Genomic DNA, 27529 nt, shown 5'->3' with positions numbered 1-27529 from the left:
CCGCGGCGCGGCCGCCCAACTTGCGCACCCGTCGCCTGCCGCAGTGCTCGCCGCGCGCCCGGGGCGCGGCCGACTGGGGCGCGGGCCGCGCTGGAGCTGCGCGTGGGCCCCGGGGTGGAGAGGCCGGCTCGCAGAGGTGTCCCGGCCCAGACCCGGCCCCGGCCCCTCCAAAGCTGGGGCTCCCGGAGCGCTAGCGCCTACCTTTCCCGCCGGGGTCTTCTGGCCACGGGAGACCCCGGGTCCGCCCCGGACGGGAGGGGAAACCCTGATGACACTGGCACCTGGCCAGGGCACAGGGGACACACCCCTCCTGGCCGGACAGGTCAGAGGCAGCGCGTCTGCGCCTCACACTCGGCCCGCGCCCGCCCTCCCTTGCTAGGTGGACCAGTTGGTGGGCTGGGGTCGTCACTGCCTCCTTTTCTCTCTGGTGCCAACTCCAACCTTGGGAGGCACTGGGGTTCGCTGAGGTGGGAGGGGGCTATTGGATTGTCCCTGTTTCTGCATCTCCGCAAAGTTGTTAAGGTCTCCGGACTCTTCTCCAAGAAAACTTACGGATGTTTGGGGCTGGGGGAAGTGAGATTGGGTGTCTCAATGGCTTCTTACCCTAGGCTGGGACTCGGTACCTGCTTCTCCTGTGCATATGTTGTGGGAATCTGCGGGGTCGCTTCAGCCCTTCTCTGGATTCTTTTTCCTGGGCAGATCCGTTCAGCGCTGCTGACTGCTGATATCCTGCTGTTTGAACCCTAGGGCTCCCCCATTCTTCTCCCTGGAGCTGACCTCACCGGGCAGCTCGGACTGCCCCTTGCTCCATGCCATTGGAGCTTCGGGATGGAGATGTTTTTGGGTCCTCTATACTACTAGCCTTCAGGTGTAGCTCTGGGAAGTGTTGCAGCTGAGCCTATCTAGGGGTGGAGAGGGCTGGGTCATGATCCTTGCTGGCCTGGCGGGGCTCTTGGTCCAGTAAAGCTCTGCCTTCTGAGCAATTCATGTGCACATTCACGCCCTGGTCCTCCCTGATACATTACTCAGGCCCTGCTCTCCTGGTTCTCTTTTCTGTCCTCTTTCTCCTACAAGTTCTTGACTGCTATTCCCGTCTGTTTTCCATTTTGACCAAAGATGAGGGCAGGATGTCCTGTGGGGCTCTACACTCTGTGTGGTCTTTAAACCTCATGATGTCCTGGGAGAGTTGGCTGTGATTTTTTCATTTCACAGTTGAGGGGTCAAGGCTTGTTCAGCTAGGGGATGGATTCTAGTCCCAACCTCCAACAATCTTATCCGGGCACATGAAGCCACCCAGTCCGTCCACCAGTGCCCTTCACTCTTCATTCCTTCAAGGATGCTCTGTGGCACTTCCTTATTGGGTGGCACCCCAGCTGGAGCCCAGATGAGGGAAAGAAAAGGGGTGAGAGCCAGGGCAGCTGTCCCCAGTTTTTGGGTCAGGTGGTTGGAATTAGCCCAAATAGAATGAGGTATCACTTGTCCCTTCTCAATGGCCAGGGGTCTTTTCTCAGCAGTCACACCCATGTCAGGATGGTGCTAGATGAAGACTGTGCAGCCTGGCATCTGAACCCTGCTGATTCCGGGAGCTCGCAGCCATTTAGAGTGCTGGGAAACACTATCAGAGAGAAACGCTTGTGCTGCAAGAGTGGAGTGCCAGGCTGCTCCTGAGCTGTTCGTCCACCATCGGTCTGCATTATGGACTGCTGGCATTGTGTGTGGGGTGCCCAGAGTGCCTCTTCCTGGGAGACGGGCCTTGTACATGGCATTGATAGCCTCACCAGGCCTTTCTCAAGACTAGTTCTTGACACTACATTGTCCTGTCAGACTAGTAGTTTCAGGTGGTAAGCTGGTGTGCCACAAGAGGTCCTTCCTGTCTGATTTGCATGGGGGCAGTGTGATCTTAAGGGTCTTGTCTGGTCTTGGCGTAGGAGTCCAGCACTGATGGGGCAGAAACTGAGAGCTGTGATTACCTCCACAAGATGTGAGTCCCTGCCTCTGAGGTCTGTGCCTCTGACATCCTTGATCCTAGAATGCGTGTGGCACCCAGTGGCTGCCAGCTCTGGCTGTCCATGTGTCCTGCCCCAGGCCTATTTTCTGCATGTCCTAGTCCATGAAGTCACCCTATCCCCTATCTTGTGGGCTCTGCTTCTTCAGCCTGGTGACTTCCAGGGAGTTCTCTAGAGAGCTTTCGGTGGATTGAAGTCAGCTTGGGTGTAGGGATGGGATAAACACCTCCCAAGCTGCTAAGGCTGTGCTGTTTGTTGGGTCCAGTGACTATGAACCACTGTCAGACCTCAGCCCCTTGCCTTCATCTGCTGCAGGGTCATAAACCCCAAATGTAAGGAGCATATTTGAGAAAGTGACTGTGACACCACCCCTCCCACCCCATCCCCCGCCCAGTGTGTGCTGCTTTCCCTGCTGGTATCCACACCCTTGCCTTGATAACTATTTATGTGTGTCTGGCCCATGCTGGCCTCCTACTGGACCTGGGTTCTTAGGATGGCAAAGGCTGCTTTCTGGCTCTGAGGAGTATTGGCTGCTTGGAATGGGAATGGATGCTGGTACCCATGGCTTTGTCCCAAGAAGTCACTCTGGGCTGAGGAAACCTTTGTGGACTTTGAGCCTGTTTTTGCTTTGATTTTTTTTTTTTTTTTTTTTTAATTTTGGAGACAGTCTTATGTAGTTCAGGCTAGCCTTGAACTCTATATGTAGCTGAGGATGACCTTGGAGCCCTGATCCTCCAGCCTCCTAAAACCTGGGACAACAGATATGTGTCCTTACACTTTGCTCCAGGCCTGGCCTTTTGGAGAAGGGAGGAGAGCCCTGTGGTAATGCAGGGAACACCTCAATGATGCAGGGGACAGGTACCACCAGCTCCTGGGATAGTGGCTTTAGCTGCTCTGGCTCTGTGAGGGAGCTTGTAGAGTCTGCTCTACCTGGGTGTGGTCAGGTGATGAAGGGGTACTAGACCCTGTTTAGGACTGGCTTGCTGCTCCCCTCACCCCACAGCTCCTGCCTGAAGACTCTGGGCTATCCTGGACTAACTCATACTTCATCTCTAAGGCAGTGTGAGCAGCTTATCACTCGGTGGTGGGGAAAGCTTAGCTAACATAGTCTCTACCTGGTTTCTCAGATGGTGGGTAGCCCTTCTCACAGCCTCTCTTGCTGCTGCCTCTTGGGTTTCCTTTTCCTTTGAGCCTTATACCACCCCATCCCACCCCACCCCTGCCTGGGCCCCCACTACTGGGAAGCAGCCTGTGATCTGGCCTGAGGTAGCTACTCTGGCCTGTTCTCCAATGCAAGGATCCTGGCAACCTCTTTTGCTGGTTTAGCAAATTCTCACTCTTCCCCAGGCCTGCCTCCTGTTGGCATCACCTGCAGCCCTCAGTTTCCTAGAGCAAGTGTTGCCTCTGCTGCAGGTGCCCAGGCTTGTCTTTGAGGTTGGAAGTTTGGGTGCCTGGTCCTCCGATGATACAGGCCCATGAACATAGAATTGTCTCTGTGTCCTCACTTTGGAGCATTGAGTGGACTCTGATCCAGGGCCCTGCTTGCCCTGGAGTCTACGGTGCTGGGCCTAGGTTCTGGGAAGCTGCTTGATTAGGAACCTGAGGTCAGATTATTGGAGATTTTGCCCCCTCCCCAGGCTGTGTGACCCTCTCGGTTTGAGCCCCTACTTCAGGTCTCCAAGCTGGCTCTGCCTGGCCTGCTGCCATTGGGATGGTGAGACCCTTGGTGGGAATGCTGCTGGCCCTTTAAGGGGAGGCTGGTTCAGTCCCAGGGAGAAGAAGGCTTTTTCTCTGGAGTTGTTTCCAGGTCCCCGGGGAAGAGCTGGCTGGGGCTCTTAGGAATCTTGCCCCTCCTCCCTGCATCAAGCCTGGCATCCAGGAGGGCATCCGGCCACAGATGGGCCTCCAGCTCCAGGCCCGCCCCTCACTGGTGTCTGGGAAGCAGGCAGGGGTGGGGTGGGGCGGGATCTACGGGGCCTGAAAGTGCCCATATATAGTCACTGGGGGCGAGCAGGGAGTCCCGCCTTTGAGCTGTCTGGCCCTGGGGTGGCCAATGCCCCCTGGCATTCCAGTGGGGAGGGGTGACAGGCCGAAAGGCAGGAGGATCTGGGTAGAGTACATTGGGTCTGGCAAAGCCAGCCCCCAAAGAATGTTTGTTGATTGAAAATAAAAATTTCCCAATTCCTCTGTAATCAGAGCCAAGAATACTTTTGAAAACCACCATTTGTTAAAAGTCAGAGGTAATATAGTATGTCCATAGTCAAGAGTGGGCTGAGGTTCCTGACTGGATACTAGGGTCTAGTCCTACTGGCGAGGTAGTCTTTCCAATATGAAATCCCAGAACCCTTTCTATGCCAGCAGCTGAGAGTCCCTTCTTATCGTCTACCCTGTTGGGGGCATGAGGAGAGGCTCCTGCTTCACCCTCTGTTGTTTGTAGGATCTCTCCCTTCTGTCTCCTGTGTTGCTGGGCCGGGGGGAGGGGAGGGGGTTGGTGAGGTGGCCTGCTATCCTGTCCTGTTGCTGACTTCTGAGGCACCCCAGTACTGCCCCATCCCCCCTTTTCCCGGGGTTGCATCCTGTGTCCTCGGCCTCCCTCCTCTCCTCCTCTGCCATCTCCACTCTTGACTCTCCTCTTAAAAAATCACAATGTTAACACAGTTTTTGCGCATTTAATCTAGTTACTATTGCGATGCTAAGCGCCTTTGTTAAATTTTGTATATTGTTACTTTTTGTTGTTGTCAGCAGTTTTTTCTTTCTTCCTTTTTTTTTTTTTTTTTTGGATATAAAGCCATTAGGGTGAGAGAAGATTAAAAAGATACATTACAATTAAAATGTTAATGAAATCCGCATCATACAACTTTTGAAACCCTTCAGGCATTTATCTTGCCTGTGTCATGTCCATTAACTTTGGCTATTCTTATTCCACACTGACCCCTGCTGAGAGATTTGTGCTATAATTGGATTTTTTTTATATAAAAAAAGGGGGGGAAGCTTTTAAGAAAATAGAGGTTGAGTGGCCAGTCCTGGTTCCGAAATGAAGAGAGTAGAAAATGGGAAATCTTGGCTCTTTCACTGGGGGAAGGCTCAGGGCCCATCCCCTGCTTGGCTATAAGATATATATTTGGGGTGTGGCTTTGCAAGAGGAATGAGGGTGTGGCCCGAGGGCCAGGTTGGGGTAGGTGGTATTATTATCTCCCTGGGGAGAGTGAGGTGCTGGGGGGTGATAGTTCCTCTATCCCACCACTCCATTTTGCTTATGACTGTTTAAGGGAACACCGATGTTTCTGGCTAGGGTTCTGAGCTATTGGCAAGCTGGGAATCCCCAGGTCTTCTGGGCAGGCAGGTCGGGTGTGTGTGCACAGGTATACATATGCATATTTGTGTATATGTGAGCTCATGTGCTCACATGGCCCATGGCCAGCAGCCCCTCGCTGTCCCTGGGACTGTGGGCACCTGGCAGTGCCCAAGCTGGTCAGGTGGTTGGCAGTGGGCTGCAACAGACAGATTTCATGTCTGTGTTTCTGCAACACCTTTCTATAAAGGGAAACATAATTTAAAATATGATTACTTAGTGTTGTAACAGCACCTCAGCCACTCTGCTGTGAGGGAGATCATTATCAGTCTGATATTAACTTGCAAAGAGTATTATGCAAATTGCCTGCGCTTTGGGAATCCTGGCGGGGAGGGGGAGGGCGCAGTCCAGCTTCCCTGGAACTTGGGCCCTTGTCCTTGGCCTGAGACTTTTTCTTCCATTCTCCTCACCCTGTATACCCAGGCTTCTCTCCTCATGGTCCCTGTGTCCTAGCAGCATCCCAGAGCCTTAGGTCTGTGGAGCCCCACCCACATCCTTCAGTCCACTTTGCTACAGTGATAGGAAACTGGTAGCCTCTCGGCAGGCATGCTGTGGTGTGGAGTAGCATCTATCTGGGGTGACAGTGCTGTGATGGTGACTGTGTCTGGGCCTTGACACAGGCACTCAGCTTCTGTGACTCAGCAGCCCCTAGGAATTGACATGTTCAAGGTTAGGCAGTTGTCATGCTGGCTTTGGGCTTCTTCCAGGGGGCACAGGGACAGAACCTGAGAAAGGGTGTGCTCTGGCACGGGTATGTCCTGCTGTGCTGGTCTTTGGGGGTCTGATGGCAGCTATATCTTTACAAGGAGGAAGTGTTCTGCCATGTCTACCCTCCTGGTTTATCCTCATGGGCATGGCATGGTCTGGCTAGGATAACACTTCTTTCAAACACTGTTCCACTGTAACAAAGCCCCATAGAGCAATGTCCCTGACCCTAAACAGTGGAAAGGCCTGTTTGAGGGGTTCCTAGAAACAGTGTCACCTGGTACCAGTGAAAGCCCAGTAGTTGGTTCCCCAAAGATGCCCCCTCTAGTCTGGTGAAACTGAAGCCCATTGGGTGTCACCAAATCTCCTTGCTGTGAAATGAGGGATGCTGATCATGAACTCTAAATAGCATACAGCACCCCACTTTAGTCATTAGGGTCATTGGCCAGGGCTGATCCACAGTCAGCTCTGGGGAGATCTGTGCCATATCCAAGAGTGTCCCAAAGAGCTGTCTTCTTCATGACATAGCCAGCTACCTCTTTGTGCTCCCACCCTTCCCACTATGGCTGCTGTAGGATTTGGGGTGTGGAGTGTCTGCTGAAAAGTACTTGTACCTGTGGTCTGCAGGAGGGGGCATTGTTTTAAAGGATAGCTTTGGGCTGACCTAAAAAGTACTAAAGGCAGATAGGTGTAAACAAAAAACAAAGACGGCAGAAATTCAGGACTAGAGAGATAGCTCAGCAAATTAGATCACTGGCTGATCTTGCAGAGGATATGGGTTTGGCTCCCAGCACATGCATGGTGGCACCAACCATGTCCAGGTCCAGGTGGTTCAGAGCCCTCTTCTGGCCTCCATGAGTACTACACACATGTGCCTATGCATAAATGCAGGCAAAATACGCATACATATTAAATAAATCTTTAAAAAAAAATGATTGGAAATTAGAAAAAGGTTTTGTATGTCCTGGGGTTTTGCCTGAATATATGTATGTGCACCATTTGTGTTCCTGGTGTCTGAAGGCCAGGACAGGGCATTGGATCTATTGAAAATGGGAGTTACAGATCTTTATTAGTTGCCATGTGGATGCTGAGAATGGAACCTGGGTCCTTTGGAAGAGCAGCAAGTGCTTTTAGCTACTAAGCAATCTCTTCTGTCCCTACCAAAAATAAATGTTGAAAACAACAACAGCAGACATCCAGGCTGAACCCAGGAATACAGGTAGGTAATCTGTATGCTGAGACCCTCTCCAGCCCCTCTCACCTTCTCATGGCTCCACAGTTCTAGACACACTTGACCTTGTCTGCACCATTCTAGCTGCTGCCTCCTTGTCCCAGCCTCTTCCTTCTAACTCTGGATGAGCTCAGCTCAGCTCCTTAACCAGTCAATGCCCTGTTTGTGAATAAGACCCTGTTGGAGGTTTTGGGGAGGGGAAAAATGAAGTTTTGGTCTAGGACAGAAAACCTTTGTCCTTGGTGGCTCTTGCAGTACTTGCCAGCAGGGTGGGCCTCAGACACTGTCCACTGCTTCTCAGAGGATGTGCGAGTAGCAGTCCAGCTAGAGATGTTTGAAAGAGCGAAAGAGAGGGGGCCGAAGGAGGGAAATGGGGCCGAGGCTTACATAAGCTTTGGGATAGGAGAGACAGGCATTGTGTTAATTATTGTAACCCAGTTTAGCGGTGAGTCTGTGTCACATGAAGTGGCCTGGAAACCGAAGCACGTGGGTCACAGTGAAGTCCTGGGGTGACATGGCTGGCACAGGGACAGACAGTGTAGGGTGCACACCAGCTGCAGCTGTAGAGAGGCTTAAAGGATATCTGTAGAGATATCCTTGGGGTCCAAACCAGCCGCACTGCAGGGAAGTATGGCTGAACAGTTCTAGGCACACTTGACCTTGCCTGCATCAATGATGTTGCATCCTTGTCTCTGACACCTGAGTGCCAAACCTGTCTGACGTTGGTGTCAAGGGGGCTTGTACAGAGTGACAGCCTTGGCTTCTCTCCTAGCACGCAGCAGGCTTCCAGGTGATTTGTCTTTTTATGTGACCATCTGTGTGGAAGATAGAGCCTGAGGGTCCCAAGGTCACTGGAGGCTGCTCTGGGGTTTAGCCCCAGACCATTGACCAGGTTCTTTATGACACAGGAAGATGGGAGAACCTCAAAGCATCCTTGAGAATTGCCCACCCCCAACACTGTATGGGACACCTCAGGATTTGGAGCTGCCCCTCTGGCTCATCTCTGCTAACTGGCAGGGGTCTCTGGGAGGGCTGGTATTACCTTTGTTGCTTGTAAGACCTTGACTGTGTTCTGTGTGGTGCTTCTGAGGGGTGACAGAACATGTGGCAGACCTGATCCCCTTCTTTGGGGTCCGATGAGGTGACGTAGTCTCCTCCAGTCTGAGGCCAGGAATTGTGGCAGGTACCCTGCCTTTCCAGACTGAGACTGATGTCTGTCCATCCTTGCCCCTGAGCACACCTGCCTCTATTGATACTTTGTGTGGCGGGTGAGAATATGCTTCAGAAATGTGAGGAAAAGCTTGAAGATAATCAAATTTAGGACTTACATGTACTGTTTAAAGAACTCTTCCCAGAGCCTCTTGCCTGTGCCAGCACAGGCCGTGACCTCCACAGCCCTGCATGCTGCAAAGAGTTACTCACTAGCTATCACCCAGGGACATCCTTTATAGTGAGACATCTGGTATGGAGGCAATGTTCCTGTTATTTGTTACATCTTAAATTTTTGTGCGACCTGAAGGTAATTTTATGTTTTCAGTGAATCTGAGGGATTTATTTATTTGTTTACCTATTTATTTTGAAGAATAGTTTATTGACTACACTGCAATAGTAGCAGTGGCTAGGAAATAACTAGAATTCTGCTTCCTGTATTTTGTTTACTTTTTTATTTCTTGAGACAAGGTTTCTCTGTGTATCCCTAGCCTGGAACTCACTATAGACCAGGTTGGCCTTGAACTCTGGAGTGCTGGAATTAAAGGCCGCTGCCACCCTGCTGGTCATGGTATTTTGTTTGTTTGTTTGTTTTGTTTTGTTTTCAAGACAGGGTTTCTTTGTGTATCCCTGGCTGTCCTAGAACTAGCTCTGTAGACCAGGCTGGCCTAGAACTCACAGAGATCTGCCTGCCTTTGCCTCCCAAGTGCTGGGAATAAAGGCAGGTGCCACCACCATCTGCCTTCCCACAGACATTTTAATAATGTATTTATCTTTAATAATTTTTTACACAGAGGAGCACTGGATCATTAGCCAGCCTTCCCTATTCAAGATTTTATTCCTTCCTTCCTCTCCCTTTTCCCCTCTCCCCTCTCTCTCTTTCCCCCCCCCCCTCTCTCTGTGGGGAGGCAGGGTTTCTCTGTGTAGCCCTGGCTGTTCTGGAACTTGTTTTGTAGACTAGGCTGACCTTGAACTCCTGAATGCTGGAATTAAAGGTGTGTACCACCACTACCCTGGTTGGTTTTTAATTGTTTTTAACACAGATTATACAGTGTGGAGGTCAAAGGGCAATTTATAGAAGAATTTGTTCCTTCATCCCACTGAGCTATCTCTCACTAGCCCTGTTTGTATCGGTGGGTTTTGTTTTGGTTTTTTAAGACAGGGTTTCTCTGTAGGTTTGGAGTCTGTTCTGGAACTTACTCTGTAGATCGGGCTGGCCTTGAACTCACAGAGATCTGTCTGCCTCTGCCACCAGAGTGTTGGGATTAAAGGTGTGCACCACCACTGCCTGGCCTGTTTTTGTTTTCTTAAGAACAGGCCCCACTGTGTTGCCCAGGCTGGCCTCCAGCTTGATCCTCCTGCTCCAGCTTCTCTCTTCCTAGGATTACAGGTGTGTGCTATCAAGCCTGGTTCCCTTGTGGTGTGACCTTAACCCATCTCTTTGGCTTTTTCTGCTCCTAGTGCCAGAATGGCATTCAGGAAGCTCTGAGGTTTCCAATGAGAAGATCCCAGCCTGGATTGTTCTTTTGTAGGTGACTGATTATGCTAACATCTTCCAAGTTCACCTGTTTTGTGGCAGGTGCTGGCAAGTGCCTGGAATTAACACCTGTTAAAACCTGATGGCTGGAGGACCCTGGTGTTCCTGGTAAATGTGATGCTGCTGTGAATGGAGTTAGCAAGTATTTGTTCCAGAGAACCTGGAATGTTCCATTGTCTCCTCTCAGTTCTTATAATCCTGACCCAGAAGCCAAGCCAGTTGGAAGAATGCCCCCAGTTTGGGTCTGCCTGTGTTTTCCCTGACTCATACTTGTTATGTCTTAGGCAGGAACATCACACATGCACCACTGTGTCCTCTGATGTCACCTCTATAGCCAGAAATGGTGGCATGCTCAGAGCTGAGTTCCTAGTCACTTGGGGGGCATGCCTATCTGTTGTTTGAGACAGTGTCTCACTATAGCTCAAAATGGCCTAAAACTCACCATGCAGCTCATATTGGCCTTGAAGTCATGGTAATCCTCCTGCTTCAGTCTCCTGTGTTCTGGGATTTTAGGCATGAGTTGCCACACTTGGCTTGTTGCCAGAGTCTCTTAAGACTGGCCTTGGTTGAGGAATGTGTGATCATGGTGAGGGAAGGGTCAGGCACATGATCTTGAGTGTGTGTGAAGGACTTGAGTCTTTGGAAGAAGCAAGAAGCTGTAGAACTACAGAGTGGTGAGGAATGTTAGAGGCATGTCCCAACCAATGCTGTTTCTGGAGAGGCAGGTTCCTCCCCCCCTCCACTTCCTTCTTTTTGAGACACAGTCTCACTATGTAGCCCTGTCAAACCTGGGACTCTATGTGTAGAACAGGCTGGCCTTGAACTCACAGAGCTCTATCAAGAGGCAATGCTCATCTGTGGGCAGCACATCCCTCTGCGGTCCTTGGAGCCTATGGGTGGGTGGTGTATCCATGTAGAGAAGCTTAGAGCAGTACTGAGCAGTCCTGCTATCTGTCCCCAGTTCTTCCTTAGATTGTGGGGCTGCAGGGGCAAAAAGGGGTGCCCAAGCCTGGCATCCCCACTCCCGATGGTGGCAAGCCTGCAAGCCCTGTTCCCCTCCTGACCCTAAAGTGCTTAGGTCTTCTTAATTGACACTAGCAGGGGCCCTTTAAAACTGTGACAGGCAGTGTGCTCAGGACAGGCTAGTGTATGTGTTGGGACCACCATTGTGAAGGACTACGACTGGAAACTGAGAGTGGATAGTTGAGACTTTGCAAAGTTGCCCTCTTCCTGCTCAGGCTGTGGAGAGAGTTCTTCTTGTCCTGGTCAGCCTGCAGGAATAGCAGCAGCCTCTGGTCTTCTTTGGCTTAGGTTCACATCAGTCCAGTTTGGCCCCCATTGTCACTCAGTCTTTGTCTCAGTCTGCTTTCTGTTGTTGTAACAGGATACCGGAGACTGGGTGGTTACAAAGAATGGAGGGCCATTTGGGTTCACAGGTCTGGAGGTTGGGAAGTCCCAAGAGCCTGGCACTGGTACCTACTCTTCATATCTTCTGGGTGGGTGGGTGGGGCTAATGTCACCCCTAGCTTTCATGGGAAATAGAAGGACGAGTGGGCCTGTACCTCAGGCTGCATTGTGACCCCCTCCCATAGCTAACCTGACTCAGATTGGGAACTCGCATAATGGGATGGGAATCCATGCTTTTTGTGTTTGAGTGTGTGACCGTGTATGTATGTGTACTACACGAACAGGGTGCCCAGTGATGCCAAAGAAGGCACAGAGCCCCTGACCTGGAGTTAGAGACAGTGTTCTGAACTTCTGAGCCATTTCTTCAGCCATGGCAAACCCATTCTTGAAGTTCTCCCTTATGACTCAAGCTCCATTCCCAGGGTCCTATCTCGCTGCATTGCCCTCTGGATTAGGATTTATCCTAGATCTAATTTGTTTTTTGAGACAGGGTTTCTCTGTGTAGCCCTGGCTATCCTAGCACTCACTTTGTAGACCAGGCTGGCCTCGAACTCAGAGATCTGCCTGTCTCTGCTTCCTGAGTGCTAGGATTAAAGGGGTGTACCACCATGCCCAGCTGACCCTGAATTCTTTGCCTAACAGGCTAGGTGTTGTGTACCTGTTGTACCAGCTGCTTGGGAGACTAAGGCAGGGAATTGCTTAGGTCTAGAGGTTTGAGACCAGCCAGGGTAATACAATGAGATTTAAAAAACAAAACAACACAATAAAACAAATGAAATGGGATGTGGTAGCTCATGCCTATAGTCCTAGAATTTGAGAGGCCAAGTTAGGACTTTTGCCAAGATTTCCAGGCCAGCCTGGGTTATAGAGTGAGTGCCAGGTCAGCTAGGGCTGCAGAATGAGAACCTGCCTTTAAAAATAAAAACCATCAACATTGGAAACCCAATCCTGACCCTCCAAGAACAGTTCCCAGTGGTCCCTGCCCCTCCAGCCCTGTATTCTTGGCCACTTGTTCCTCTCTGGGACTTGAGGTGGTCCAGAAGGACACTTTGGCCTTCATTCCAGAGGTAGTAATGTTTCTGGAAGTGAGGACCAGCACAGGGTCAGAAAAGCTCTTTACAAACTTCTCAGTCCTATTCAGAAAATTGACCATATTGTGTCCTTAGCACATGTCTACTCTAGTCGAACAGCCATGAGCCACCTGTGTGTTCCCTTGAGCTCTGTAATTAGATGGGTCTGAGAAGGACAGTAGGAGATCTTGGTTTGAGGTAGGCTGTCTGTGATGGGAAAGTAATAAAAAACTTAGTTGCTTACAGGAGACAGGCCTGGTTGTTCTTGAGGGGAGAAGAAAGTGAACTTGGGAGTTGTATTGATTGTGCAGTGTTTGATGGCACTGCCTTGGGTAGGTGTCCCTCTCGTGTGCTCAGATATCTGAACAGTGTCCCAATGGGTACAGAGGCCACAGGTATGATCTGCGGAGAGATACTGGTAGAGGGGCAGTGGAGACCCTCTCTTTCCTCTTGTGTTTGGTAGGACACAGCTGGCCCGGTGCTGTGGCCCACAACCCTCCTAGGTACATCAGTTGGCCTGCCCAGTGCATACCCACACTTGTCCCTCCCTTGCAGGGAGGACCCAGGTAAACCTTAGCCTCCAGAGGCCAAGCCTCTGGCTCAAGGAAACCAAGCAGATGGGCAGAGCTACCATTTGGGCTTGGAGGACAAAGATCCTCCACTCTGCACCAAGGCAGGGGTATTTACTTGCATCCTGTCCACACACTGTGGGGAGTTCTGGGATACTGGTGCTTGGTACTTCAGGATGGAGTGACTTTGGGGAGGAGTGTGACTCCTGTGCCCATCTCATAGAGGAGAACATGAGAGATGCAGTGACCCTGTGGTCAGATGGCAGAGCTGTCACAGAGGAGCTGGGACCTGTGTCCTGGCATTTTCTTAGGGTTCTGCAGATGTCTTGGAGTCTAGTTACTGTGGACCTCTAGCTGGAGCAGGTGATACAAAGACATCAGGAGCCCATGGAGCATCAGTGTGGCCTCTGACCACCTCTGGGTCCTCCTGCACCTTCATCTGCTTGTCACCTGAGCCAGGTGATCCAGGAAGGGTAAATAAAGCAGGGCAGGGGTCTGTGCCCTGGCTTGAGGGGTGGGGAGCAATGGCCGGCCTGCAACAGCCCTCATCCTTCTGTGCGTCCAGGGTTTCCCTAAGGCTTCAGGTGCCCCTCACTTGTGATTCTGATTAAGGCCGAGTGGTACTGACTCTTCTGAGTCCCTGGGTGTGCAGAAGAACAGAAATAGCCCGTGGCCTGTCCCTGGGTCACTTGGGGAGTAGAGTGTATAGGCTGGTACATTTAACTCTGCCGACCATGTGCCAACAAGCAGCCCCAACTCCATTGCCTCCCAGCCTGAGAGAGCCAGTGGTTGCTTGGGTTACAGAAAGAAGCCTGAGGAGTAGAGAGTCCTGAACTGGCCTCAAGGGCCCCATTTGGCCAGAGATCTCTCCTCTAGATTGTTTCCTGTGTCTTCATTGGTTCTGGGATATAGAAACACCCTGTTTCTTTTCCCCAGGGCTGTTTAACTCCTTGGTCATAAGCCCAGGTGTTCATGGGAAAGTTTCCTGTGCCCTTGAGGTAGAGGATGTGGAGGGGCTGCTGTCCTGGATGTGTCCTAGGGCCGTGTCCCCATCACGTTTGCACACAAGTGGTTTTGCCAGGTCTGGTTGGCCAGCTCTGAGGTGGTCCCATTTTTTTCCTCTGGCCTACATAGCACCACTCCCAAACTGAAGAACCCCATGAGTGTCCTCTGTGGGCTAAATCCTTCTGTCTTCAGGGTTGGGCATTGGCACTCTGAGATGCAGGTAAGTTCTATGACTCTACTTGGCAGTGCACTTTTGTGTTTCACAGAACCTAGATTGGATTCTGGATGCTTCTAGAGGAGGTCACCCCAGGTGGAGGCAGCGAGAGGGCTCACACTCAGAGAAGAGTGGGTATAGAGAGGCTGCACTGGGAAGGGGAAGAGAGGCTCATGGTCCAGTTACCGGGTCTGTACAGAATTTAGCTGTCCTGCCTGGGTGTATGTGGTTCTGTGCCAGGGTGGGCGTGGCTGATCTTGGTGGCCTGTGTTACAGGATCAGTTTAGACTCAGCTTTGGAATGGTTGTTTGTAGCTGTGTAGCAGGGTTCCCATCTCCACAGCTGACTACACTGAGTAGCTTGCAGGACATTCCCAGAACAATGGGGCACAAGGGACTGGCTGTTCAATCCACAGTGTGAAGTTTAGGGATTTTGCTGAGTTTTAGAGGCTTCCCTGGATTTTATAAGCATCCAGATTTTAGAAACTTCCTGTTCTTAGGCATAAAATATGCAGTTGGGGGGAGGCCTCAGACCCACTCTTCTTTGCTGGTGCCGCCATTTCCAGACTTTAGTGAGCACATCAGCATCTAGCATAGGCTGGGATTGGAGCTCCTGAGACCAATGGAAGGAGATAGAGGGCCCCCAGCTCCAGGTGACTTCGGGCCTGGCCCCACCTTCCTACTCTGAGGGCTAGGCAGCTTTTCTATTCTCAATTGAGTGGATCTATACCGCCATGCCCTTTCTACTGGACCATAGGGTCCCCTCAGCTGGCTTTAGAGTGTACTGTGACAGTGTCCCTGTCATCCATTTGAGAGCTGGGTGTCTGAGTGTCCCCCAGTCCCTGCAGAGGATTTCCAGGAACCCTGGGTTGTTAGCTTGGTCTGGATGGCTCCCAGAGCTGGCATAGTAGGTTCAGTGGTTGAGCCTTGTGCTTAGAGAAAGTGCCCCTTGCTTAGAACACAAAGATGGTACCGTCTGCTCTGGCCAGCAGGGGTGGTAGTGTGCCAGCCAGGCCAAGTAAGGATCCTGTCTTATCCTACCACACCATGGCACTCTGGGTAGACACCTACTTCTCCCTGGTCTCCTCATTCACCCAAGAGGTCTCACTGCTCACTTTGGGGGAACATCTTGTCTTCTGGCCCCCGAAACAGGAGCACAGACTTCCATTTGCTGAGTAAGCAACACATGCATGTGTCTGAGTGGTTTTAGGATCTGTGCTTTAAACGAATATAGTGTGTGGTTATTTTTTTTTTTTTTTAGTCATGATTGAAGTCAAATTAACATATTTACCTTCAGTGCTCCCGTGGGAACCGTTAGAGAATCTGAGAGGTGCAGCGGCTGCATCGCACTTGTGACAGTGACGTGGATGTCAGCTCTCAGGGGACAGGTGCTTGAACCTCTCCATGGCTTCCTGCCTGCTTGTAGGGTTCCCTGGACTAGGTGAGGGACTAGCCCCTGGCTGGGGCTATGAGGGGTGGCTGAGACTGCTGGCTGTTACCCGACACCCCACTATGCTAGTGCCTCCTGAGGGCCACTCTGCTCAAGCCTTGGCCTTGCCTCGTATGTTAGCCCCAGTAGGGCCTGACTCAGGGTGGTGGTTTCATTGAGAATGGACTCCATAGGCTCATATGTGTGAATGGTTGGTCCCCAGTTGTTAGGCTGTTTAGGAAGAAGTAGGAGGTGTGGCCTTGTTGGAGATGTGTCACCAGGGGTGGGCTTTGGGGTTTCAAAAAGCCCATGCCATTAGCACTTAGCCCTGTCTACTTATGGGGCATGTTGGCTCTCAGGCCTGTCTGACAACCAACATGCTTCCTTCCACGATGGTAGTGGACTCACTCTCTTAAACCATCAGCTCCCATTAAACACGTGGTTTTATAAGTTGTCTTGGTAATGGTGTCTTAGTATGTCAATTAAAAAGTGACTAAGTTCCCACCTCCCCACCCTCCCCATGACATGAGTCTTTCATGTCTTGCACTCTGACTCTGACAACTTCAGCTCACTGTAGTCCAGGGGCTCTTTACCCCAGTCCTATCTGGGGCAGACAGCATGGCCCAGCCTCAGTTCCCCTCAAAGAGATAGGAACGTTGCATCTCTCCTGTGCATTTCTAAGTTGTTAAGGCTGTTTGGCCTTTATGTCACCTGGATGGAATAGAGTCATTCAGGCTCTGCTCACAGGTGCTGTCCCTTCACAGGCTGTGGGTGCTGGGTTTGGAGAGCCTGGCATTTGGAATTCTGGAATCTCAGGAATGTAGGGTGACAGGGCTGGGCACAGGACATATTGCAGGATGGGGCTGCTCTTGGGCCGTAGGGGCGAGTGCCTCAGTGCATGCCTGGTACCCACTTCCACTGTTTTCTCTGTTGCTAAGGAGGGGAACCAGGATGAGATTCTGTGTGCAATCCTAATATTAGGATGAAAAAGTATGAAGCCAGGTATGATGGCTGTACCAGCACTCAAGAGGAAGACATATTTCTGTACGTTTGGGGCCATATAGCAAGTGCCAGGTCAGAGTTACATGGTAAGACCCCGTCTCAAGGAAGAAAATTAAAAGTGTGTATGTGTGTGAGTGTGCAAATGTTACTGACTTCTATTTGTTAATGTTTGTGAAAGGCTTTTTTGGTGTCTCAAGGAAGAAAATTAAAGTGTGTGAGTGTGCAAATGTTACTGACTTCTATTTGTTAATGTTTGTGAAAGGCTTTTTTGATGTCTATTCTAGAGAGACTCTTCTTTTTCACTATTTAAAAAGTTTTGATTTTATTTATAATTTATTACTGTGTGTGTATGTTTTTGGAGATGGTGCACAGGATGTGGAGATCAGAGGACAACTTTGTATAGTTCTTGCCTTCTGCCTTCACATGGGTGTTAGAGACTGAATGCAGTTTACCCACCAACCCACCAAGCATGGTTTTTTTTTTTTTTTTTTTTTTTTTTTTTTGAGACAGGGTTTCTCCGTGTAGCTTTGGAGCCTGTCCTAGAACTCATTTTGTAGACCAGGCTGACCTCGAACTCACAGAGTGCTGGGTCTAAAGGTGTGAGCCACCACTGCCTGGCGAATTTTCACTTTTAATACCAGTTTTTCACTAGAATGATATTAATTGTATAAAATAAGTTGGGGGCTGGTGTGTAGCTCACATGGGTTGTCATGTGTGGGTAGTGCTATGTGTTACCTTCACATTAGGCTCTGGTATTGTTGGATTGAGGTAATGTCTTGTTCTGTTTTTGAGACTGGTAGTCTCTTTTAAGAATGTTTTTGCATTCATTCGTTTATGGTATGTATGTGGCAGTGGGGTTGGGGTTGGGGGTATGTGTGCTTGCCCCAGCTCATATGTGGGGTCAAAGAACAACTTCTCTACTTCCCCCAGGGACAAAACTCAGGTCCTTAGGCTCAGCTGCATCTCACCAGTTCTCGTATGTCTCCTTTTTCTTTGTTAATTCTGCCAGAGAACTTTCAGGTTCTCTGATTTAAAAAGGCATAAAAACAAAACAAAGTAATAGCAACAACAGAGTATATTTTATTTTACTGATGCCCCTCCCCCATTCTTTTTCTGTTTAGTGTCATGCATGCCCTCTTCTTCCTGGCTCTGCTGTCATGCATGCCCACTTCTTCCTGGCTCTGCTGTCATGGAGGCCCCCTTCTTCCTGGCTCTGCTGTCATGGAGGCCCCCTTCTTCCTGGCTCTGCTGTCATGCATGCCCCCTTCTTCATGGCTCTGCTGTCATGGAGGCCCCCTTCTTCATGTCTCTGCTGTCATGGAGGCCCACTTCTTCATGGCTCTCCTTAAACTCACTATGTAGCCCTGGCTGACCTGGAACTTGCTGTATAAACCAGGACAGCCTTAAACTTACAGATCTGCTTGCCTCTGTCTTCCAGGCACTGGGACTAAAGGCACATGCCACCACACTCAGTGTTTTTTCCGTTTTGAAACATCTTTATTCATGTACTACAAAATTTGCCCATATGGTCATAATTCATGAACCAGGTTAACAGTATGATCAGAGTTGTGTAACCTTCATGAAAACCAGGTGGGGTGTTGTGGCAGATACCAGTGGGAAGGCAGCAACAGGCAGATCTCTGTGAGTTCAAGGCCAGCCTGGTTTACAAAGCAAGTTCTAGGAGCTGTTACACAGAGAAACCCTGTCTGAAAAAAAAAAAACAAAAACAACCAAACTCTTTAGCAGGCATGCCCCAGCCCTGGCCCCAGCTCCAGCCCTGGGCAACCTCTAATCTCCCCTGTCTATCAGTTACCTGTTCTAGACATTTTGTACAGACAGACAATGTGGTCTCGAGTGACTGGCTTTTCTCACTTACTGACATTCTAGAGTCATCTGTGACATGGTATTAGACTCTTTCCCCTTTACTGTAAATCATATTGTACCATCTGATTTTCCAGTTTTCATTTAACTTTCGTTGGTTGATAGGTATTTGGGCTGTTTCCACGTCTTGGCTGTTGTAACCAATGCTTCTAGGAGTCTGCTTTGCAAACTTTTGTGTAGATAATGTGTTTTCTCTTGCCTGCACTCCTAGAAGTGGAATTTCTAGGTCATGCAGAAATACAGTTTAACTTTTGGAAGACTGTAGTGGTTGCAATGTTTCACATCCCACCATGTCCCCACACTGATGCTGGGCATGGAAGCCTGGTTAAATGTTTAAACACACATTGTACCCCCAGCTGCCTCTGCAGCTCCTCACTGTGGTTCCCACTTCAGTGTCTTTGCTGGCTAATGATACTGAGTTTTACATGCATATTGGACATTTGTGCCTATCCTTTGGTGGAAAGTCTCTTTAGATGCTTTGCATATTTTATATAGTATATATATATATTATATATATCACATATGTTATATATATTATATATTATATATCACATGTATCATATTATATTATATATCATATATATTATATATATTATATCACATATGTATATATTATATATATTATATCACATATGTAAATATATATATATATATATATATATATATATATATGACATCTCATAAATATTACTAGCAGGTATTCCTTAACAAATTTCTTCCTGCTGTGTGTTTGCTGGTGGGCAGATGGGTAATGTGTCCATATGTGTGTGTACAGGTATGTGTATGTGGTGGCTAGGGGTCCCTAGTGTCTTCCTTAGTCATTCTCTATCATAGTTTTTTAAGACACTGTCTCGCACTGAACCTAGGGCTCTGTTTTGGCTAGACTGGCTGGCCAGAAAGCCCCAGGGATCCACCTATCTCCATGCCTCCAATTACAGGCACATGCCACAATGGCCTGGCTTTTCATGATCTACACATGTCCTCATGCCTGCGTAGCAAGTACTTTAGCCATCTCCCCAGCCCTTACTTAGACCTTTGATTCCCTGAGTTCATGTTTGTCTGTGGTATGAGGTAACGGTCTGCCTTCATCCTTACATGTGTGCTTATCCCCGTGTTCCAGAGCCACATTTTGAAGAGAAAGTTCTTCCTCCCTTGAAAGGTCTTAGCATCTTAATTAAATCAGTTGGCTATGCACATATGAAGTCATTTAAAGATATCTATTGCATTGATCTACACTTTTTTTTAAAATCAGTACCACACAATCTAAACTACTATCGAGTGGGAGTTTGTGTTTGTTTTGAGACTGGGTCTCACTGTGCATCTCTGGCTGCCCTGAGACTCACTGTGCTCATTATGTAGACCAGGCTGACTTCCAGCTCAGCTACCTCTGATTCCCAAGTGCTAGGATTAAAGGTGTGCACTACCAAAACCCAGGCATATGATAGTAGATATTAAAAAAGTTTGTTCAATCTGTGAGCCAGTGAGGGCCCAGCTCTGTCTTTCTGTCTTGTTTGGAGGCAGTCTCCTGCAGCCCATACTGGCCACTTGTAGCTGAGGATGACCTTGAATTCTGACCCCCACCTGCCTCTGCTTCCCAGTGCTAGGATTAAAGGTGTGTGATATCACATCTGGCTCCTTTTTGAAATTCTTAATCTTGATAGTAAAAGAATTTTAAAAGCTGGCATATACTTCTAATCACAGCATCCAGGAGGCAGAGGCAGGCAGATCTCTGAATTAGAGGCCAGCCTGGTCTACAGAATGAGTTCCAGGACAGCCATGGCTGTTCAGAGAAACCCTGTCTCTAAAAACAAAAACTAAAAATTAAAATGCTCTAAAAAAGGAAGCTTGAGGACAATTTTATTTGAGAGAAAACCAACAGAGGCAGGTAAGCTATACCCTTGGCAGCTGCCCGAAGGAAGGAGCTAGGAAGGGGAAAGTCATGCTTTTTAATTTAGGGTCTGAGATAGCTGCAGGTTCAGCAGTGGGCTTTGGGGCTCTGTGGGGGCGGGGTAGGTGGCTGTGCAGATACACAGCAAGCCAGAGAGACTTTCCCTGGACAAGGCTCATCCCTGGATGGCTCGACTCACTTTTGTCCCTAGGGTTTTGTTTTGTGACAGGGTCTCATTAAGTAACCTAGGTTTGTTTTGAACTGATAATCTTGCTTGTCCCTCTTGCTGATCTGAGATTATGAGAGTGTAGGGCCTGGTCAGTCGCAAAGTTTTTGATAGTTTTTCTTAGTCTGTTAACACCTGGGTTGATGTTACATGGTTCAGGTTCCATTGCTGCATTCTTTGCTTGTAAACCCAGCAGACTCATCATCAGAGGAGACTGCCAGACCCAGGATGCAGGTGTGGTGTGGCCTCCTGTGATCAACACCCACCTGCCCAGACATGTCCCTTCCTCCCCTTCTCCGGCCTAGGACAGTGTGTTTGCCACTCTGCCTCAAGCTGCCTTATGGCTGCAGGGAGGAGAAGGGCTGGCTAGCCTACCTCTTGTGTCAGTGACAGTACAATGCCTGTGGTGTCCTTCCTTCCTTTCTTCCCTCCTCTCCCTCCCTCCTTCCTCCCTCCCTCTCTCTTTCTTAAGATTTATCTTTATTTCATGTGCGTTGGTATTTTGCCTGCAGGTATGGTCTATGGTCTATCCAGTCCTAGATTCCCTAGGACTGGAGTTACTGTTGTGAGCTTCCATGTAGGTGCTTGGAACTGAATCTAGGTCCTCTGGAAGAGCAGCCAGTGCTCTTAACCACTGAGCCATCCCTTCAGCTCCCCATGTTGTCCTTTATGTCTTGCCCTAATTTGCACCTTTTAGACCTGGTAGTGCTGGACATCTGGTGGCAGAACAGGGTCCCTCTCAGGTATCCAGCCTTGGTGACTGCCTCTGAAGCCTGTCAGATTTGGGTCTAATTCTTGTTTTTATTTGTTTGGTACATAACCCAGGCTGTCCTGGAACTCACTGTGTAGACTAGGCTATCCTGGAACTCACAGAGATCCACCTGCTTCTGCCTCATGAATGCTGGGATTAAAGGCACACACCACCACACATAGCTTGGGGCAACATACTCCAGGTCTTTTCACAACCCAGTAGATGTTTGTCCTGGTAGCCTGGGCCATTCCTGGTATTATCTCCCACCTACTTTCTGGACTCCACTTTCTGTAAAGTCTGGAAGTAACAGCTTGATCCTCCAGCTTTTGAGAGCCACAAGGAGTGGCCAATGAGAGCATCATCTACAGCCTTCCTTCCCAAAGGCTTTTGCTGTTTACTGGAGTAGGATGTGACTATGGGGGTTCCTGAACCTCATCAACAGGGGTGGACAGGTGGGGAGTCTTGGGGCCTGAGCCTCTTAGAGCCAAGAGAGACACCTCACTTCTGGAAAAAGTGACTGCTGCTGTTTGCTGTTGGAATTCCCTGTCTGAGAACTCCTGTGAGCTGGGCACTTAGGTTTTTCATGTCAGCGATTACCTTTTATGGCCTGGTGTATGGCAGCAGCCTGGGCACTTGGATGTTTTCTGTGTAGTCCCTGAGGCCAGTGTAAGTCCCCAAGCCCTCCTATGGGACTCAATGGGTGCTATGCATGAGTACAGCAGACAGGTTTCCCAGTTAAGACTCCGTTGTGGAACATGAACACAGCTCTGTGCAGCCTTAATTTGCCCCCCAGGATTCCTGCTGCATTATCCATATTTCCTTTAATTTGTGGGATTTCTAGTAAATGGGCTTAAAAATAGTTCTGGGCCTACTGCCAGGGCAGATGCGGGCGGCAGTCATTTTACCAACAGTGAGCAGGGTAACCCTGGTGTCTTTTGGGTCTGTGCCTCCAGCAGGCCCTCCAAGTTGGTCTTCCCCAGTACACTCCTAGAGGGGAAGGGTGCAGCATCCCATTCCTGGTTAGGAGGTCAGGTTGAGTCTTGACTGGGGGCCTTCAGTCAGGGGGGAATTGTGAAGTGTGTGTGTGTGTGTGTGTGTGTGTGTGTGTGTGTGTGTGTGTGTGTGTGTGGTGGGGAGAAAGAATCAGTTCTGTCTGATTGGGTTGGTAGCTGGGACTGCTGACTGACCCCTGGTACTTTGCTGAGAGACCTGAGATGTATCTTACTCAATGTCTACCAGGTTCCAGCAAACCTCTGCACTAGCATCTCTGAGCTACACCCAAATGACAAATAAGGTCAGGGGGCACTTGAGTCTGGCTCTCAAGCCTGATATCTGCAGGCCACTCCTCTCTGTTCTTCTTAGTTTTGTCAAGATACAAAGCTTTTGAACGGCCCATGTTCCTTGGTTCTCTGTGGCACAGACTTGGCATGTCCTGCTGAGACAGGCCTGGCTAAGAGTGGTTGTTGCCCTTCATCCAGCCCCTGCCTTGTGTTGCTCTAACCTGGTGGCCAGAAGTGCCCTGAGCTTGTCTTCTGTTCTCAGCACAGGGAGTTACCCTTGTCTGGGGCCCTGGTCCAGTCTGATCATCCTGGAAATGGCTAAGCACTGCGAACTGTCCTTTGTCTGAGTCTTGGCACATCGGGGTACCCTTGACAGGGTCCCAACAATACCACTGTTCTTAGAATTTTGTCATCCGTTTAAATGCCACCCTCAGGTTAGTGCCCCATGCAGTAGTATGGGTTCCCAGGTTGGCCCATGCTCATTGGCCCCCCTACCTCTGGCCCAGAACTTTCTCTCCTGTAGGTCTTCATGCTCTTCTCCCTTAAGGTAGGGGAGTTGTACCTCATCTTCCTGTGCAGGGCTGGAACCTTCAAGGGAGAGTGCTGTCATTTGGGGTGGGGATGGGTTCAAGCCCTGGGACTCTTCATTGGCTTAGTACTCTGCCTAGCACTCTTGTCAAATTTCTGTTTCTCCCCAGAAATCAGCTCCCACACAGGGCTGTCGGAAGCTCTGATAGGTGTGTCTAGCCAGTTACATGTGGTATTCAGGGCCAACAGCAGCCCTCAAGAGCATTTCTTCTGCCCAGTGTCTGCTGCTTTCAGTGAGAAGTGGAGGCTGGACAGCTGTTGTGTTGGGCCAGATAGGGGAGGAAATGGAAGGATGCCTGTGGTCCTATTTTGGGGACACACCCAGGTGAGGTTGGTTGACTGGATCCTTTGGGCCTCTGTTACTAGCAGCTACCTTGGGCATGGAGGTGGGGGACTCCTAGACTGTGTCCTCCCAGCTGATTTAATGCTTCTGTGTGTCTCTGATTTACATTAGCTTTTTAAGCATAATTAGAAATGCAGGGGATCTTTGTGTCTTACCTCGCCTCTGACTATTTATGGCATGATATGCAGATGAGGAGAGCTATGAATATTAAAAATGGGGTGTGCTGGGAAGTGGCTGTCTGTACTGATTGGGTGACCCACAGCCCAGCATGCATCTATGCCACTCCCTGCCCAGCTCCCTCACAGCTCCTGAGAGCCAGGTGACCCTCCCCTGGTGCCCTGGTGGGGAGGGTCAAGGTCACAGGCTACTGTGGGCAGGCCCACAGGTGAAAGGGGTGAGCAGTGAGAGCTGCCCCTGCTGTCGGCTGTGGAGTGCCCCTGGTGGGCCAGGAGCAGGGAGTCTGCTTCTCAGGCAGGGCCGAGAGGGCAGGTGCGTGCCGAGCTGGCACTGGCTTTTTAAGTTATTAAGCTATGCCCAAGGGAGACACTCTTCAAGCTTACGTTATTTAAATTACAAATACGAGTAGGGAAGATTGTCGGTGCTTCTCAAAACACTGCTTCACTCTTTGGAAACCTGGAATCAGCCTGTGGCTCATGAGAGTTTTGCATTTGGTCTGAAGACCTGGGAAGCCAGGGGTCAGATACAACAGGGAGGGTGTGAGGCTTGTGTGGGGGCATTCCTGTTGCACTGCACCCCCATCTCTGAGTGATTTACCTACTTCACAGGACATGCAGTGTTTTGTTTGCCCCAGCCTCTGTCACGTAAAAGCCCCAGTGCTTAGAGCAGTGTTCTCAATCTTCCCTAAAGCCATGACCCTTTACTTTAATACAGTTCCTCAGGTTGTAGTGACCCCAGCCATATAATTATTTCATGGCTACTTCATATCCGTAATTCTGCTACTGTTATAAATCATACTATAAATATCTGATATGCAGGATAATCTGCTGTGGGACCCCAAAGGGGTTGAGATGTACAGTCTGTGAAATGCTGGCTTATAAGGAGATTAGCCTGTTGTCAGTAGTGCCTGCTTTAAATCCCAGCACTCAGGAAGCAGAGGCAGGAGGATATCTCTGAGTTCGAGGCCAGTCTCGTCTACAGAGTGAGTTCCAGGACAGACAGGACTGTTTTACAGAGAAATTCTGTCTCAATACCCACCCCCACCCCTCAATAAAGAAGGCCACAGTCTAATGGGGCAGGTGGTTACTAGGTGAGCTACTAGGTGAGCTGTGGATGTCACCTGCTTGTGCTGTCCCTGTGGACATAAGGTTCCACTGGGCTATACTAATCCCTCGAGGCCCAGTGCTGTCAGATACAAGGCTGACCATCATGAGGAAGAGAAGCACAACCTGTGGACAATTTATGCTGGGTAGTCATAGCTCTGGTCACACCACACACACACACACACACACACACACATTTTGGTTTTGTCCTCTCTGTGTGGGGACCGGCAAAGAACAGCATGGGGGAAAAGATTGACAAGACAACTTTTAAATTAACTTGCCTCCTTTTTCATTCTGGGGGGTGGAGAAAAGAAAAAAGCTTCCAAGCAAACATTGGGTTGTTCAATTAAAACAGGCTTTTATGGCTGATGCTAGACCAAGCCTGTGGTCGGGTGGAGGATGCTCATGGCTTGTTGAAGGAAAGAGCCTCATCTGCAGGGTCTTATGTGGTTCCTCCCCCTTTCTCTAAAGGGACCTGTCATGTTGGGGAACTGCCTCTTCTGTGGCCTAGAGCTGGGGATGTCCCTGTGCCTCTTCTCTTTCTCCAAGTATGGGGGCTGACATATATTCTCTTCTTGTGGCAGAACCCTGGGCAGTGCTAGCTTTGGTACCCAAGATCCAGTCAGTTGACCAGGGCCAGACCTCACCTTCTTGCTCTTGTCATTTGTTGAACGAAGACTCCCATGACCCTGGATGTCAAAAGTAAGAAGTCATGGAATTTGATAATCAGGTGTTCAGGACTCAGGCTCTGGGCCTGCAGCTCCCAGGTGTGTGATATCCCAGTCTTATTTGTCCTATCTAGAGTGGTTCAGATGGGCAGGCAAGCAGCATATATAGTTAACATGAACACTGTGGAAAGGGGCATTGTCAGCCAAGACCACGTTCTGAAACCACTGCTTCTACTTGCCTTGTGTGAGATACTGAAGATTCCATTAGCAGCAAGGCCTGGGCAACCCAGCTCCGCCTGATGGCATTTTAAAAGTTTAATGCAAACCTCAGGGCCAACCTGGTGCCTCACCCAGCTCTTGGAAACCTAAGCACTCCCAAGCCAGTAGCCAGGACCCTGGGAGGGTTAACCCAGGGCTGTGGTGCCCACCCCCACTGTCCCCTGGTGGTGGCATGCCTAGTCAGCTGTTGGGAAGGAAGCAGACCCTCTCCCCTAGCCTACACTGTGACAGAAAGGGTTTTCTTTGCTGTCTTTACTGAGCTCATGCCAGGCTGTGTTCCTGGAACCCCACATGCTCCTGCCTATGTGTCTTCTGTCAGCCTCTGTCTGCAGTCCCTCCTAGGGTTGATGCCTTGTACAAACCTCCTGGTGCTTCTGGCCTGACTGGGGATGGTGAGTCTGCCTGGGGCGGGGCTCCCTTGCAGTGCCTTCTTCCTTCCTTGGCAACTGTGTGGTGGTACATGTATGTATGTTGAGGTCCAGAACTTCTTATTAAATTGACAGAATTAAATCCTGCAAAATAATTTAATTTCTCTCTCCTTCCTTTCCTTGCTGGTAGTCATCATGCAGATACGAAGCACCATCTTTCCCAATGCTGTGCCACTGTTTAGCAAGTTCCTAGAGTTGTTGGTGGGATAGAGGCATCTCTGCCAGATTCCAGACAGGACCCACAGGCCCTGGAGTTGAGACTGGCTTGGGGATGATGGGAAGGTTGGTTTCTGCTTATTGGTGAGCTTGCCCTGTCCAATTTTGAAGTGGTTTTGTGCCTTTGCTTCCCAGAGGTGTGGTTCTAAGACCCGGGTATACCTGGAGTGCCGTGTGGCTGAAATCTGTGTTCTCATTTGAATCCTTCCTGGGAAGTGAACCCCTTCTGCTTGGGTGCTGAACTCTGCTGTGACACTGCCTGGCCCCCATGTACAGGTGTATCTGGATGCAGCTTTAGAACCTTCACCTCCATTCTAATACCCGCCTCATCAGTGTGCTTTCCACATCTACCTTTTGGCTTTGGTGTTTTCAAGGGACTGTTAGGACTCTAGCCTTACCCATCTCCTACTCTGGAGATGTCTGGGAACTCCCAAGAACCTCTGCTATGTGGGGCAAGGGTACCAAAGATAAGAATAGCAGTAGGGATTGTACTTGGCTTTGGGATGTTTTCATGGGCCTCCTAAAGTCAGGTCCATCCAGAAGGCTGTTATGAAGAGACCATTTTTCAGGGCAGATGCTGTGAGGATGGATGGGGTAAGCAAAGGCAGAGACTGCCAATTTACTACTTGACTCTAGAAATTTCCATAAGAAAATGAATATAGCAGAGCTCACCGTAAAGAGGAGCCCTGCTGGGCAAGGAGAGAAACAGAGAAATTGGGTTACAGAACTGGGAAGTTGCAGAGCACATCTGGACACTGCTATGGAGGGTTAGTTAGTGCAGAGAGCTGTGAGCAGGCCTTGCTGGAGTCAGGCTCTGTTCTTCCCACGGCTGCCCTTTGGCCCACTTAGGTGCAAGGCTCCCTCATCCCCCAGCTGCAGCCCCAGGGTCAGCCCTGGCTAGTCTTACTTTCATGGTTCTGGAGTGTAAGCCAAGCCTTTATTTGATTCTTTTCTCCTAAAGTTCAG

The 27529-nt window shown here is 49.7% G+C and overlaps 1 protein-coding gene across 1 annotated transcript in view; it reads left to right on the top strand.

Moving 5' to 3' along the window:
- The window catches only part of Nacc2 (NACC family member 2), a 60842-nt gene that overhangs the window by 222 nt on the left and 33091 nt on the right, over positions 1-27529 (top strand). The gene's annotated exons all lie outside the window — the stretch shown is intronic.

The sequence above is a fragment of the Phodopus roborovskii genome, unplaced genomic scaffold (assembly GCF_943737965.1).
Source record: "Phodopus roborovskii unplaced genomic scaffold, PHOROB, whole genome shotgun sequence".
NCBI lineage: Eukaryota > Metazoa > Chordata > Mammalia > Rodentia > Cricetidae > Phodopus > Phodopus roborovskii.
This window is presented reverse-complemented; position numbering and strand designations above follow the sequence as displayed.